The 12,364-nt window shown below is 48.3% G+C and overlaps 1 long non-coding RNA gene across 1 annotated transcript in view; it reads left to right on the top strand.

Annotated features, from left to right (window-relative positions):
- Positions 1–3,785: 3,785 nt before the first annotated feature.
- Positions 3,786–12,364, top strand: part of LOC128898047 (uncharacterized) — a 54,696-nt gene continuing 46,117 nt past the window's right edge. The window contains exon 1 of the long non-coding RNA XR_008462676.1: positions 3,786–3,923. This is a non-coding gene — a long non-coding RNA (uncharacterized LOC128898047). The remainder of the gene's footprint in view (positions 3,924–12,364) is intronic.

Raw genomic sequence — 12,364 nt, forward strand, 5'->3', positions numbered from 1 at the left:
AAAGAGCAGCAATCAACGTGAGGTACGTGGTGGGTGACAGCTAGGTGCAAGACTGCACCCTTTCTGCTGCCACCAAAGCCCCACAAACCTCCAGAGGAGCAGAAGAAGAACTCAAAGAACCTCCTTTGATTTCATTAATTTCATACTGCAGATCACAAATGTTTGTGTTTTGGTCCAAGGGGCTTTACTGCAGTTCACCTGTTCCAGGCTCTCTCCCATCCTGAGGATGAACTCCAGTGTCTGATGACTGTGACACACTGAGACTACACATTGACTGAGAATGTTTCATTGACAGGAATGGAGAAACTTCTGAAGGCTGCTCTCAGGCACAGCCCAGAGCTTTGCAGTAAAAACTGTACAGCGCACAGGACTTCAGAGATCACATTAGGCTGAGGGGTTTGAAGAAGGAAAACATCAAAATCTCTTCAGGTGCAGCTGCTGTTGCCTCAACTCCAAACAAGCAGAACCACAAAGAAAACACCACATGCTGTTGTCAGCCACATTAGTGCTCGGTGCCTCGGTTTTGTAGCTGCTTCAACATGATGAAAACAAATCTTTAATAGTTGCTGCTTCCCTCATTACATTGCACTCTGTTTTCTATTCAGCTGCAAGGACAGCTAATTTCCAGCACATGAGAACAATGCTCTCATCTTGCTAATTCATGCCACTATGTTCAGATGATGGACAGATCCAAATTCCAGTCTCTCATTCACCAGTGCAACTTACACTCAAATCCAGTTCCCCAGCAGGAAGCAGGGATCCTGGCAGCAAAGCTTGGTGACAAATCAAAACCTGGAAGAGGCAAAGAAAGAATTTCTGATATAGTGCTGTTTGAAAGCATTCAAAAAGCAGACCTGGACATACGGCAAGTGGTGAAGCCCAGGGGAACCAGTATCAGAGAAGACTGAAGGTGAATGATTTGTCAGGAGACTCGCACCCATGAAGCTGCTGCACAAATTTCCCTTCAACTGCTGCCTTTCTGTTTTGGTTTGTGGTTATATGTGGGTGCAGACAGGATATTTTGAGATAAAGAATTTGGAGGTGGATAACAATTTAAAGACAAAAGCAGAGCGCAGACTACATCTTGGGGAAGGGAGAGGTAAAAGAAATGTATGAAGTGCTGCTGAGAGCAGGGCATCTGAGGTAGCTTATACAGCCTTTTGGGGGCAGATGCTCACTGATCTCTGGTCCTGGGGCATCTTAAGCCCTCCCACAGTAAAGGGGCACCTAAGCTCAGATCTAAACTGAGCATCTGTCCAACCCCCTGGCAATTTGGAGATCCCACAGCCCATCCCACAGCCCTGCCTATCTTTGCTAATTCCCTTCCTAAGTCACCACCAGCATCTGACACTTGGGGGGTATGCGGGCAGCTGGAGACACCCACTCTGGCAGAGAATATTTCTGATAGAAAACTGTGCACCTTTTCTGTGTTTTGAGTCACCCTGCTTGACTTAAAGGACCATAATACCTTTGACGATCAGCCCATCAGCTGATCTTCCTGCTTTGGTGCTAAGCTGCTGTGTCAACTGTCCCCAGTATTTTCCGTGGTAATTTCCTTGTATCCTGGTTTAAAATATTATGACTGTGGTAAATGCTTCTAGACAGCTTTTCTGGCAGGTTACCTTTGCACCCTTGTGCTCAAAAGACTCTCCAAAAACTTCCAAACTACCTGCAATAGTGGCACATGTTAGCCCATATGCACAGGCATGTACGCAGCTGGCAAGGACTCAGACGGGAGGCTGAGTCCTCTCTTTGGGGCTCCTGAGCCCCACAGCATGACTCGGGGATGGGCTGCGTCAGTTTCAGGTAAGGTAGCAAAACACAGGGGTTGGCTTTCCGAGCTGAAATGGACAAGCGGAGCAGATGGTCAACGAAGAGGGTAGAGCTAACGATCTCAGTGCGTGTGTTATGGAAAATGTTAGGCATCTGTTATCTGTTACCATGCTACCTTGCTCACGATTGCCTCAGATGTGACGAGGTAGGTTGGGCTGGGCTGGGTTAGTCATTGTTTGGAGACTCGCAGGGGACAGAGTTTGAGCAAGAAGTGGCTTTTCACTAGATGGTGCTCTTTCCTGAGCCATCACCGTGCCTGACCCCTCTTCTTCAACCTGGGAACTCCCAAGTGATCTGCTTCATCAACCCTTCCTAGAGGGCTGGGAAGAAGACAAATGAAAACGTATCTCCAGTGCCCTCACTCTTATTTGCCTTACCCTGCTGGAGCCACATAAGAAAAACTATTGCTTTACACCCTGCTTGAAAAGAGTACGTGACACTGCAATGTTCCAGCCTCCAAAATGACCACGTTGCACAAGTTTGTTGAAGCCATTTATCTGATTTCAGTTGATCTAAACTGAATCAACAAGGCAATGCCAAGTTCACACACAGGGTTTTAAGCAGAATATCTTCTACACTGTGCACAGTATTGCTGTTTCTGTCCCACCTAGAGAGAACAAGATGAATGTGAATTTCCTGCAGCCTCTGCCCAATGCTCTGGTCAGCAGCAAGGTCTGTTTGGAACATACTGTAAAGTGTTTTGGGGGTTGGATGTTGTGAGGTGAGGCTGCCTAGACCTGGTGGGATAGGACCAGCATGTTAAACTCGGCGTTCTTACTGCCTTTGTGGGACATTATCACCTGGCCCCTGCCAGGGCTGGTGGGTTAAGCTGAGTAGAAATATTTGGGCACCACACACAGACGCTTCCGAAGAGCTTCCAACAAAAAGGCTAACTGAAGGCAAGTTGTCACCACAACAGTTCATGCATCTTCATTCCCAGGGGCCTCCTCAAAGCTATCTACATGCACACCACAGGCCACATGAACTCATTTGCTAATAGTGGGTTGCCATTTCCACCATTATTCCAGGGCAAGGTGTGGGAACAGTATGGAACATCAGGAAAAAAAATTTCACAGCAAGAATGGTCAGGCATTGGAATGGGCTGCCCAGGGAGGTGGTTTAGTCACCAACCCTGGATGTGTTTAAAGGTTGTTTAGATGTGGTGCTTGGGGATGTGGTTTAGGGTAGAGTAGGGTTATCGGTTAGACTTGATTGTCCCGAGGGTCTTATCCAACTGGAATGTTTCTGTGGTTTCTGAGATGCACCTTCATCAAAGGTACACACCTCACACAACCACAGGGAAACTGGGGAAGAAGGTGAGGAGCAGAAGGCGGCCAGATGCTGGACGGGTAGGGCTGGATTTTGTGACAGGTATGGAAGGGCAGCAGGTCCCGGCAGGACGGCTTGAACTCTCAGCACCAGGAGAGGCTTGGCAGCTGCTGGAGGTGGGAACGCTGGAAACACAACTCCAAGCCAAACAGCCGCTTGCAGCTGAAACTGAGTGCACGGGAAGGAAGTGTTCCCCTCAAAGGAAAATAAACCCGCTGCATAGAAACTTGCCTGCGTCTTCTCACACCGGCAGCACCACCTTATAAACAAGCAGACGGATTTCCCCCCCCAGCAGCTGTGCAAACCGGGCAAGGGCAGACGGGACGGGGAGCCGGCAGGTGACAGACCGGCAGGTGAAGGGCCGCACCGGGGCTCCCGGTCTTTTCCCAGCCGGCCGTTGCCTTCGCCGGGAGACGGCGGAAGAGCAGCTGAACCTCATCGGCAGTGCAAGTTTTCCGCTGTGCCACGCTCAGCCGTACAGCAACTGCTGACCCCACCGCCCCCTCCCCGCCCGCTCCCCGGGGGCGGCCCCGCTCGGCGGCGGCGCATGCGGGCTGGCGGCGGGGCGGGGGCGGGCACGGCGGCGGCGGAGCTGCTCAGGTTGCAAGCTCGCAGCCCCCGGCCCTCCTTCCTGCCCGCCTCCCCGGGCGGAGAGCACCCGGCCCGGCCGCCTCTTTCCCCCCTCCCCGTCCCCTTCCCTGCCCCTTCCCTTCCCTCCCGGCCCCGCTGCCAGGGGCGAAGCCGCCCGCCGGGCCCCCGCGGTGAGTCTGTCCCGCCGGAGTTGGGCGAAGGGGTGTTGGAAAGTTTGGGGAGGCCCGTGGCGGGGGGCGTAGGGGTGGCCTCTCCTTGCGGGGGAGAGGGCGTACGGGAGCCCCCCTCCTCTTCCCGCGTCCTCGCACGCTTCCCACGCCCTTCCTCTTCTTCCTCTTCTTCCTCGGGGGCTTTTTCCCCCGCGTAACTTTCCGTGGAGCCGCTGCGGGCAGCCCGTCTCCCTCGCGTGTCTTTTATCCCTCTTTCTTGCATTATTATTTGTTGGGAATGTATCGGATGCGCTTTCTCGCGCGGCTGCTCCCCGCCGCTATTGTCTGCGGGCCGGCGGTGCGCGGCTGGCCGGGGCTGGGGCCGGGCGCGGTTCCCCCGCTGCAAGCGTGGGGGTGGCGGCTTCGCTCCCCGGAGCGTGATCCGAGCGTGTGCCCGGGCATATAGACACTCCTACAATTGCCTAGCCTGGCCCTCAGTCCCCCTCCGCATCCTCCCGATAGATATTGCTGATATTGATAATAAAATTCCCCTTCTAGCCTCGCTGACGCAACTTTGTATCTCAGGTTATTGCAAATCAAGTAATCTGGGCGTTATATCCGAGCCCCGTGTGGGTTTTTCTCACCTTTGGGGTTGAGTGGGGCTGGGGAGTTACTCGGAGGGTCATTACCGCGGGGCGTGTTTTATGCATTCACTCGTATTGCTTGAAAATGTAACGTGGGGTTTTTTTGCCTTCTCCCGGAGCGGAGACGCTTCTCTTCCGAAGCAAATGTAAGAGTTTTCTGGAGGGTAGTTCTATCTTAACTTGTGAATTCTTAGGGTTTATTAATCCACCTTCTGTGTCATCCCCACAGTCACATAAAGGAGTTGAGATTAGTGGAGATCAGTTTTGCTGACCTCTGTAACTGGTTGTGCTCCAGTGTCCTTTGTGGGGCTTCACATGAGCTGCAGCTAAGTGGGAGAAAAGGTGATTTTAAAAGTGGTGGTTTGTGGTGGGTTTCGCTTGTTTGATTGGATTATTTTTTGAAGAGTGTGCTGTGCTGGTTCTGCTGTGAGTGACCAGACAGGGACTCGATAAAGGGATTAGAAATGCTGTGCTTCTGCTGCAGGACAGTTGGTCGCTGTGGTGTTCTCTGTAATCTTTGTCAGCCGTAAAACTTTAGGTACTCATGGAGATATGCGATGCAGTAGAAATATGTAAAGCATGTAGCTTCAGAGCTGAGTTTAGACAGTTGCTCTGAGATCCATGAATGTCTTGGGTGCTGGGAGTTTTGGCTAATGTAATCTAATCAGTTTTAAAGGGCCCAGCTACACTATTTCTCTTTATGGTGACTCCCTTCGAGCTTAAAATCAATCCCTTGCCGGGTGTGTTTCTTCTTCTGCACACCCTGGCCGAGCTATTGTGGAACTGCAAAGGTGAAGAGAGTTCCACATGGTTCCTTAAAGGTAAGGTACTAATGGTTCATTTATTGCTGTGTTAGAAGAGGTGTGTTTTTATACATTGGTGTCTTAGTGGGAGTAGATTGGCATTAATCTCACATCTGTGCCTGTGGACAGAAGGTGCTGTCTGTACTTAGAGGAGCATTCACTTGGAAGGCCTTTGCTTTGGACCACTGTTGTTTAGGTTGTCACTTTCCATGGTGTCAACATCTTGCTTATTGTTTGGGGTTGGGTGTTTTTATATTTTCTTCCTTTTATTATTATTTTTTTTGGCTCTCCAAGCCTGGTGAGCAGGGTAAGGGTGTGTTAGGCCAGGTGGGGATCATCTGGACCTGTGTTGTCCCTTGGCATGAGTTCAAGAGTGTACCAATCTTCTGTGTTCATGAGTTGAGCCTAATACGGCTCCTGTCTGTCCTTCCAGCGCTGCCACCATGGTGCTGGGCAGACAGGCTAGCCTGGGGCTGTTGCTGGAAGGGCACAGATGTTGAGTTCTGCAAGGCAGACAGGTTTTGTAGGTAGCCTGAATGACTAGTCTTCTGAAGATAGTGTGGATGTGCCATGCTGCATGCCAGCCTGCATCTCCTGCCTGGCTGCAGTGTCCAAAGGATGGCTGGCATAGCCTGAGAGGTGAGAACATGGCATGTTAGAAGTAACCGAGTCCAGCCAGGGACTGCAGCCAGAGAGACAGTCAAGGAGCTCAGTGTTCCTGATTTACAGCTTCAGAGCATCAAAGGAGAACACAGTTAAGAAGTCAAAGCTTCTTGTAGATACAGAGCTTTGCCAGGTCCTGTGTGATGATGAATGCTTTTAAACACAGGCTATATAGGGAAAGCTTGGAGACTTGGGCTTATGCAGAACTTGCTACTAATCTCTTGTCAGGATATGCTCCTGAGTAAGCTGTGTTCTGGTCTAGGGTACGTTCCTTTGCTAAGAGGAGGATTAAGTACTGTTAAAGGAATCTGGTTATTCTATCCAAAGCATGAACTAAGGCAGTGGTCAATAAATTACGCCAGCGGAAAAAACCCATTGGTTGGGTTTACTGGTGGTATGCACACCCTCCTGTCTTACAAAGGCAGGGTATACTTTCATGTAATTTTCTTCTGGCATAATGGTTTTAATAGATAGCTACTTAACAAAAAGACTGTTCACAGAACTTGCTGTACCTATTTATTTTCCCCTTTGCTTCCAGGACACCAACGGATCAGTTTTCTGTGCCAGGTATTTGGTGGTGATCCACTGGCCTCTAAAACAGTCCTTGGAGCAGCTTGGAAGCCGTTCTGCTTACTACTATAGCTGGTTATCTCTGCAACTCATCTACTTGAGTGCTATTAAATGTTATTTCTATAGAGGCTTCCCACACTGGTGATAAATAGCCTGAAATTAACTAAACCACATAGCTTATGTGTATGGAAGAACTTTTTGGCTTTGGGTTTGCTCTGCTGGTGGAAGGCAGTGTTAAGAAGTTAAACTTGTGCAAAAGGCTGGACAGTCCAGGAGGCCATAAAGGCATGATACACCTTCCCTGAGTGATTGTGCTCCTGTGTTTTACCAGCCTCCTGGACAGGGAGTCGGCAGTTTGTGTGGTTTCCAGCCGGAGGATAGCGTCAGCAGCACTCTGTTTGCAGGCACACGGAAGGCTGGGGTGGGAAGCACCTTGCAGCCTGCAGCTTGTGATTACTGGGTGCTGCGTGATGCCAAGTGCTCATGTGTTTGCTTGCTTGCATTGATCACCTGTAGGATAGATAAAGCTAATGAATGATTTTGCGAAGCAGCTGATAGCTTTGGGTGTTGATAAAGTTCTGCAGTGCAGCTCTGAGGTTTGCCATGGGGGATATACTCTAGCTGGGATCCTGAATCAGGGCTGGTGTGTACCACCTGGGCAGTCACTTCCAGGGAGCACTTCACACTTTTTCTTTTTTCCCCTGCCTTCTGAATCAGAACTTCTTGTTAGGGTCTTAGATGCAATGACAATTTTATGAATAGCTTAGCCAGGCTTCACTCTTTTCTCCTCTAAAACAGCTGTCAGCAATCTTGCTGTGGGGAGGGAACTGGCCACTGCCTGTACTTGGTGAATAGTCAAAACGCGTGGGTCATGGTGTTGCAGCCTGGCATTGTACTTAGTTGCTTTTGGAAATAAAGCTGTGGATGTGGCATAATGTTGTCTCTTTAGTTAGTTAGTTAAACCTGCCTTTCTCCCTTGCAAATGACCTCTATTCAGATCTAGAAGGCAAAAGACATCACTGGGAGTTAGCTGGTTACTTGCTTGGGTTAGTGATAAGGAAGACACGATGGCAGCACTCCAGGGGAAGCAGCTATGCTGGGAACTTTTTGCTACAGTCAGACTCTACAGATCGTTCTTGAGAAGCTCTGTCTCTCTGTATTTATGGCTCCCTGTCACGGAAGCAGGGCGACTCCTCTGTCGATGTCTGTGTGGCAAGTACACTGCCCCACAAACCTCGTAAAGAGTTTAATGCCCTCCTAAGGACTGCTGATTGAAGCGTGCCATAGGTGAAACTTTGCCAGTCTCATCCTCCTCAACTCAAGCTATAGTTTCACAGACTCTTTGGTACATTGGTGTAGGCATGAGCAGCCTCTTTCAGTTCCCTGGCTGGGCCATGCAGGGATTTGTGGGTCTGTTCATTGGGCTAGGCTGGGAAATGGATTCCAGCTAAGATGACAGTTTTGTTTTTTTCTGTACAGTTTAAACCTTGGATCTGTTCAGCAAAAGTTCATTCTTTACCTGTGTCAGGTAAAGATATCTTCAAGTAGTTTTATCTAGGGTGAAGATATCTTCTTTACCTGTATCAGACAGAGAGGTTGTGTAGTCTCTTTCTCTGAAGGCTTTTAAAACCCACCTGGATGTGTTCCTGTGAAGCCTGCCCTAGGTGATCCTGCTTTGGCTCAGGGCTTGGTCCCTTCCAAGCCCTGAAGTTCTGTGATTGCTTCCCTGGCTCATGTCTCTGCATGGTCTCATAAGCAGCTGCTGTGACAAATTCTCCCACCAAGAGAAATGGTTCTGGAGAGCTACACCCTTGGAAGTGGTTTTCTGACTGCAAGGAAAGCATTTGACTGTAGTGCCCGTCCCTGTTTTATAGCATGTGAAGACGACATGGGAGATAGATGTGTTTCTAAGATAAGGCAGGGAGCTAGAAGTCAAAGGGTTTCCCTTGAGTTCCCTCAGACTGCAATTATTTTTATCTAGAGTGAAGATATCTCTCAGCAAAGATGAACCCTGCCATTTTTTATAACATTTTTATTTTCTTTTTAAATTCTTTATAACCATTTTGGGCCTTCTTCTAAACTGTGGAGAAACGGGGGGAAGAAAGTGGAATCACAAATATTTTGAAGCAGTCAACAGTCCTTAAAGTGTGATGTTTTGCTTTAATTCTCTTGGAGCTGTAATGGCTCATATGTTGTGACATGGTCAGGCAGTCTAACCAAACTACTTCATATATATTAAATAATAAAAAAGAAACCCAAACTGAAGTGAAAATCAGATGCTGAGGGGTTTATTGGGTGATTATTTTATTTTTGTTAGGGGGGAGAAAGAGCTACATTCCCTGCTGGCACAGCACTGTAGTTCTCACAGTCCAAACCCAGAGACACACTGGGAACTTCTCAAATATTGCACATGCAATTGGATTAAGTATAAGGAAGAAATACCTCCTCAAACTACTGTCAGCACCTCCTATAGAACTTGTGCTGAGGGCTTAGAATGCAGCATGTTCCAAGCATGGATTGTGTGCGATGTTGAGTTTGGTGCTGCTGGTCAGTCTCCTGGTGTGTAAAGCGTGTTGGCATCCACAGTTCATAGAGCAATTTGATTTTTGGCCTGAGGTGCAGCATTCAGAATGTTTTAACTGGTGTTTCTGTAAAGGGGTCAATTTAACAAAGTTTCCTAGAACGGCTTAGTTTGGAATGGACCTCAGAGATCATCTACTCCAACCTCCCCACCATGGGCAGGGACATCTCTCAACTAGGCTCAGCTGCTCAAGGCCTCATCCAGCCTGGCCTTCAACACCCCCCAGGGAGAAGGCAGCCACAGCCTCCCTGGGCAGCCTATTCCAGGGCCTTACTACCCTCCTATTGAAGAACTTCTTCCTAATCTCCAGTTTAACCCTGCCCTCCTTCAGCTTCAAATTGCTCCCCCTTGTCCTTCTGCTAGGCACCCTCATGACAAGCTCCTCTGCAGCCTTGCTATAGGATCCCTTCAGCTGTTGGAAGGCAGCTCTGAGGTCCCCCTGGAGTCTTCTCTTCTCCAGGCTGAACACCCCCAGCAACCTCAGCGTGTCCTCATAGCAGAGGTGTTCCAGCCCTTGGATCATCTTTGTGATCTTGATCCTCCTTGACCGCTTGTATTTTCTTTGATTCTTTTTCACCTTCCTAAGGACCAGGAATTCACTTTTATGTACCTTCAGAATGATCACTCATTATCCCTTTTTTCCCTTTCTGTGATTCCAGGAGTTTGTAATAAATTACTTTCACACCTGGAATAAAGCAGTGATCATTTTAAAATCAGTAGCTGGTGTGTGTTTGATTCTTGCATGAGGTTGAAAATCCTGGGATGGTGACTGAGGATTTGTACCTGGAGTTGGATCCTGTGTGGTTGCTCTTCTCAGGTACTGTTTAAAATGTATGAGTGCAGGTAGCTGCAACTGATCCCTGGCATCTCACTTTTCACAAGTACTTGTGAAATTTTCTTGCAGACTAGGCAAAATCTTCAGCATTTGCCAGAGCAGCTTCTAGCTGCCACTCTTGGTGTACTTTGTGACTTCATTCAGGTGGCTGCTGTGCCTCTCACAAAAGTCATTACCCCTTTGCCTTTTTGCTGAACCACTTGTTGTTTTTTTAAACTGAACTTTACATCTGCAAAATACACAGTGAGAGATTTCCCCAAATTATTGTTTAATGCAAGATGCTATTTGTGGTGTGACAGCCTGATCCAGTGTGAAAGGAAGGCTTTAAGGATTTTCTTCTGTGGCAGCTGCTTCAGGTTCTTATTTCAGAGCGTGTGTGGAGACATAAAATATGTGATGAACTACTTAAACACAAGTCTGACTGTTGGTGAGGCTTATTCTCCCTGAGCATGATTGAAGGTGGTCATCTTAAAGCAGAAGGGTGGATGTCATTTGATGTGTTCAAGAGGTTTTTTTCCTTGAGACTACTTGATGTGTCACGTTTGAATCCCCTGTGTGCTGTTTATCACCCATGACTAATGCAGACTGGAGCAGTAAGTTATGTTAAAACCTGTGACGTGGTTTGTAGCTTCATCTAAATTGTATCTGAGGTTTCTGGCAAAGTTACTTGGGAAAGTAAATCTCTTTCCCAATGTGGCCCTGCCTCCATTGGTGTAACTGCTCTGAGTTTGAAGGCTGCAGTTAATAAACCCATTACAAACAAGGATTTTGGCACGGAGCAGCTGTTCTAAACTGGACTGTCTTCAGACTTGGGCTACTGACTCACCCTTTCTTTTTCCATGGATTAACACACCTGGCGTGTCATACATGGATGCTGGCCCACTCATCCTGTTCTTGCAGGTATCCCTGTGTTCAGTGTAGGGAAGACCAAAGAGAGGGCTGTGAATCTGTACAGCTACCTCCTGCAGGAGATAAAAACTATCTAATGGAAGTTGGTGCTAAGGATGGATTTGTCCAAAGACTCCTTTTGGACAAATCCATCCTTAGCATCTCTGATGTTAAGTCTCTGATGTTAGGCTGTGGGAGGGATGCTTTCTGTCCTGCCACAATTTCAGGCAGTGAAGAGCTGCTGCTTGTGTCAGATCCCTCCCTTTGTTGCAACCCGATGAAAAGCTGTAGTGGGTCAGGCCACACTCTGTCTGGCCTTGGTTCCTGCCCCATAGCATTGCTTGTGAGTCCCTGGGGAGATGTAAGAGTAAGGCAAGCCATCCATACTGGTGTCTGTGGGCACAGTGGGGTTTGATACCAGGATGAATGGCACCTTTGGCTTCCAGGCACATTTGGTTCTCAACACTCGGCCAGGTCTTGGAAGCTGCTGTCAATAGTAAGAGGGCAAAATGGGGGGTGCCAAGTTGTGAGATTGCTGAAGGGAATGAGTGTTGCTTGCTTTATACTCTGGCTTCCCTCTGAGTTTCCTCTGGGATGCTGAAGCCTTTGGTCCCATAATAGCAGTGGGACAATGAATGCTCAGATGGAGGAAGCAGATGTTAAGGGAAGGGGAGAAGTGAGTTATTTCTTGGGGGGGGAAGGGGAGACAGGATGCCCAGATTTGACCCTTATACAGAGCAATTTCTTCTGTCACTTGAGCTTGTGCACAGCACACCACCTAATTGGTGAACCCACAAGTAAGATGGCAGCAAAACTGGGACTTGCCCTTTTGAGTTAATACCACTTTGTGAGCCAGCTGAGGAGTGAGGCTTGCAGGATGTACCTCCAATGTTACGTGATGAATTTTGCTTTTCTTCTGTTCCCTGCTACCATAAATCTTCCACTGCGGCCACCAGCTCCCAGCACTGACTGCACTGGACGTTTCAAAGGCTGCACTTGGTATTTGAGGAGTGCTGGTTTGTAATGGTTTCAAAACCAAACTGAAGATGAATAAGTTTGAGCTCTGAAGGTCTTTGGGCTGGTGCAGAGGGTGATTCTGGAGACTGAAAGAAAAGCAGCGTTTCGTGTGCTATGTAGCAGATGTTTGCATGCGTAGCTGAAAGGCTTCCCATGTGGGGAGTGATGACAGCACTCTGATGCAGTGGGGTTTCCAGCCTGTGCAGGAGCTTCTCGTGAGCATGGGACTCATATTTTCCATGCTTGAGTGGTTTCTAGACACTCCACCCATTTTTATGATGAGCCATCATCGTCTGAGAGCACAGTGGAACACAAGAGGTGGTGAACAAACCTCTTGCGGCATTAAATGTTTATAGTTTCTTTCCTAGCAGCTGCAAAAGAAGGTAGGTTTTATCAGCTGAGGAATAAAGACTAAACCCCTTTATATGTACAGCTGTAAAACGTTGTGTGTAATAAATATT

Source organism: Dryobates pubescens, chromosome 17 (assembly GCF_014839835.1).
Source record: "Dryobates pubescens isolate bDryPub1 chromosome 17, bDryPub1.pri, whole genome shotgun sequence".
NCBI lineage: Eukaryota > Metazoa > Chordata > Aves > Piciformes > Picidae > Dryobates > Dryobates pubescens.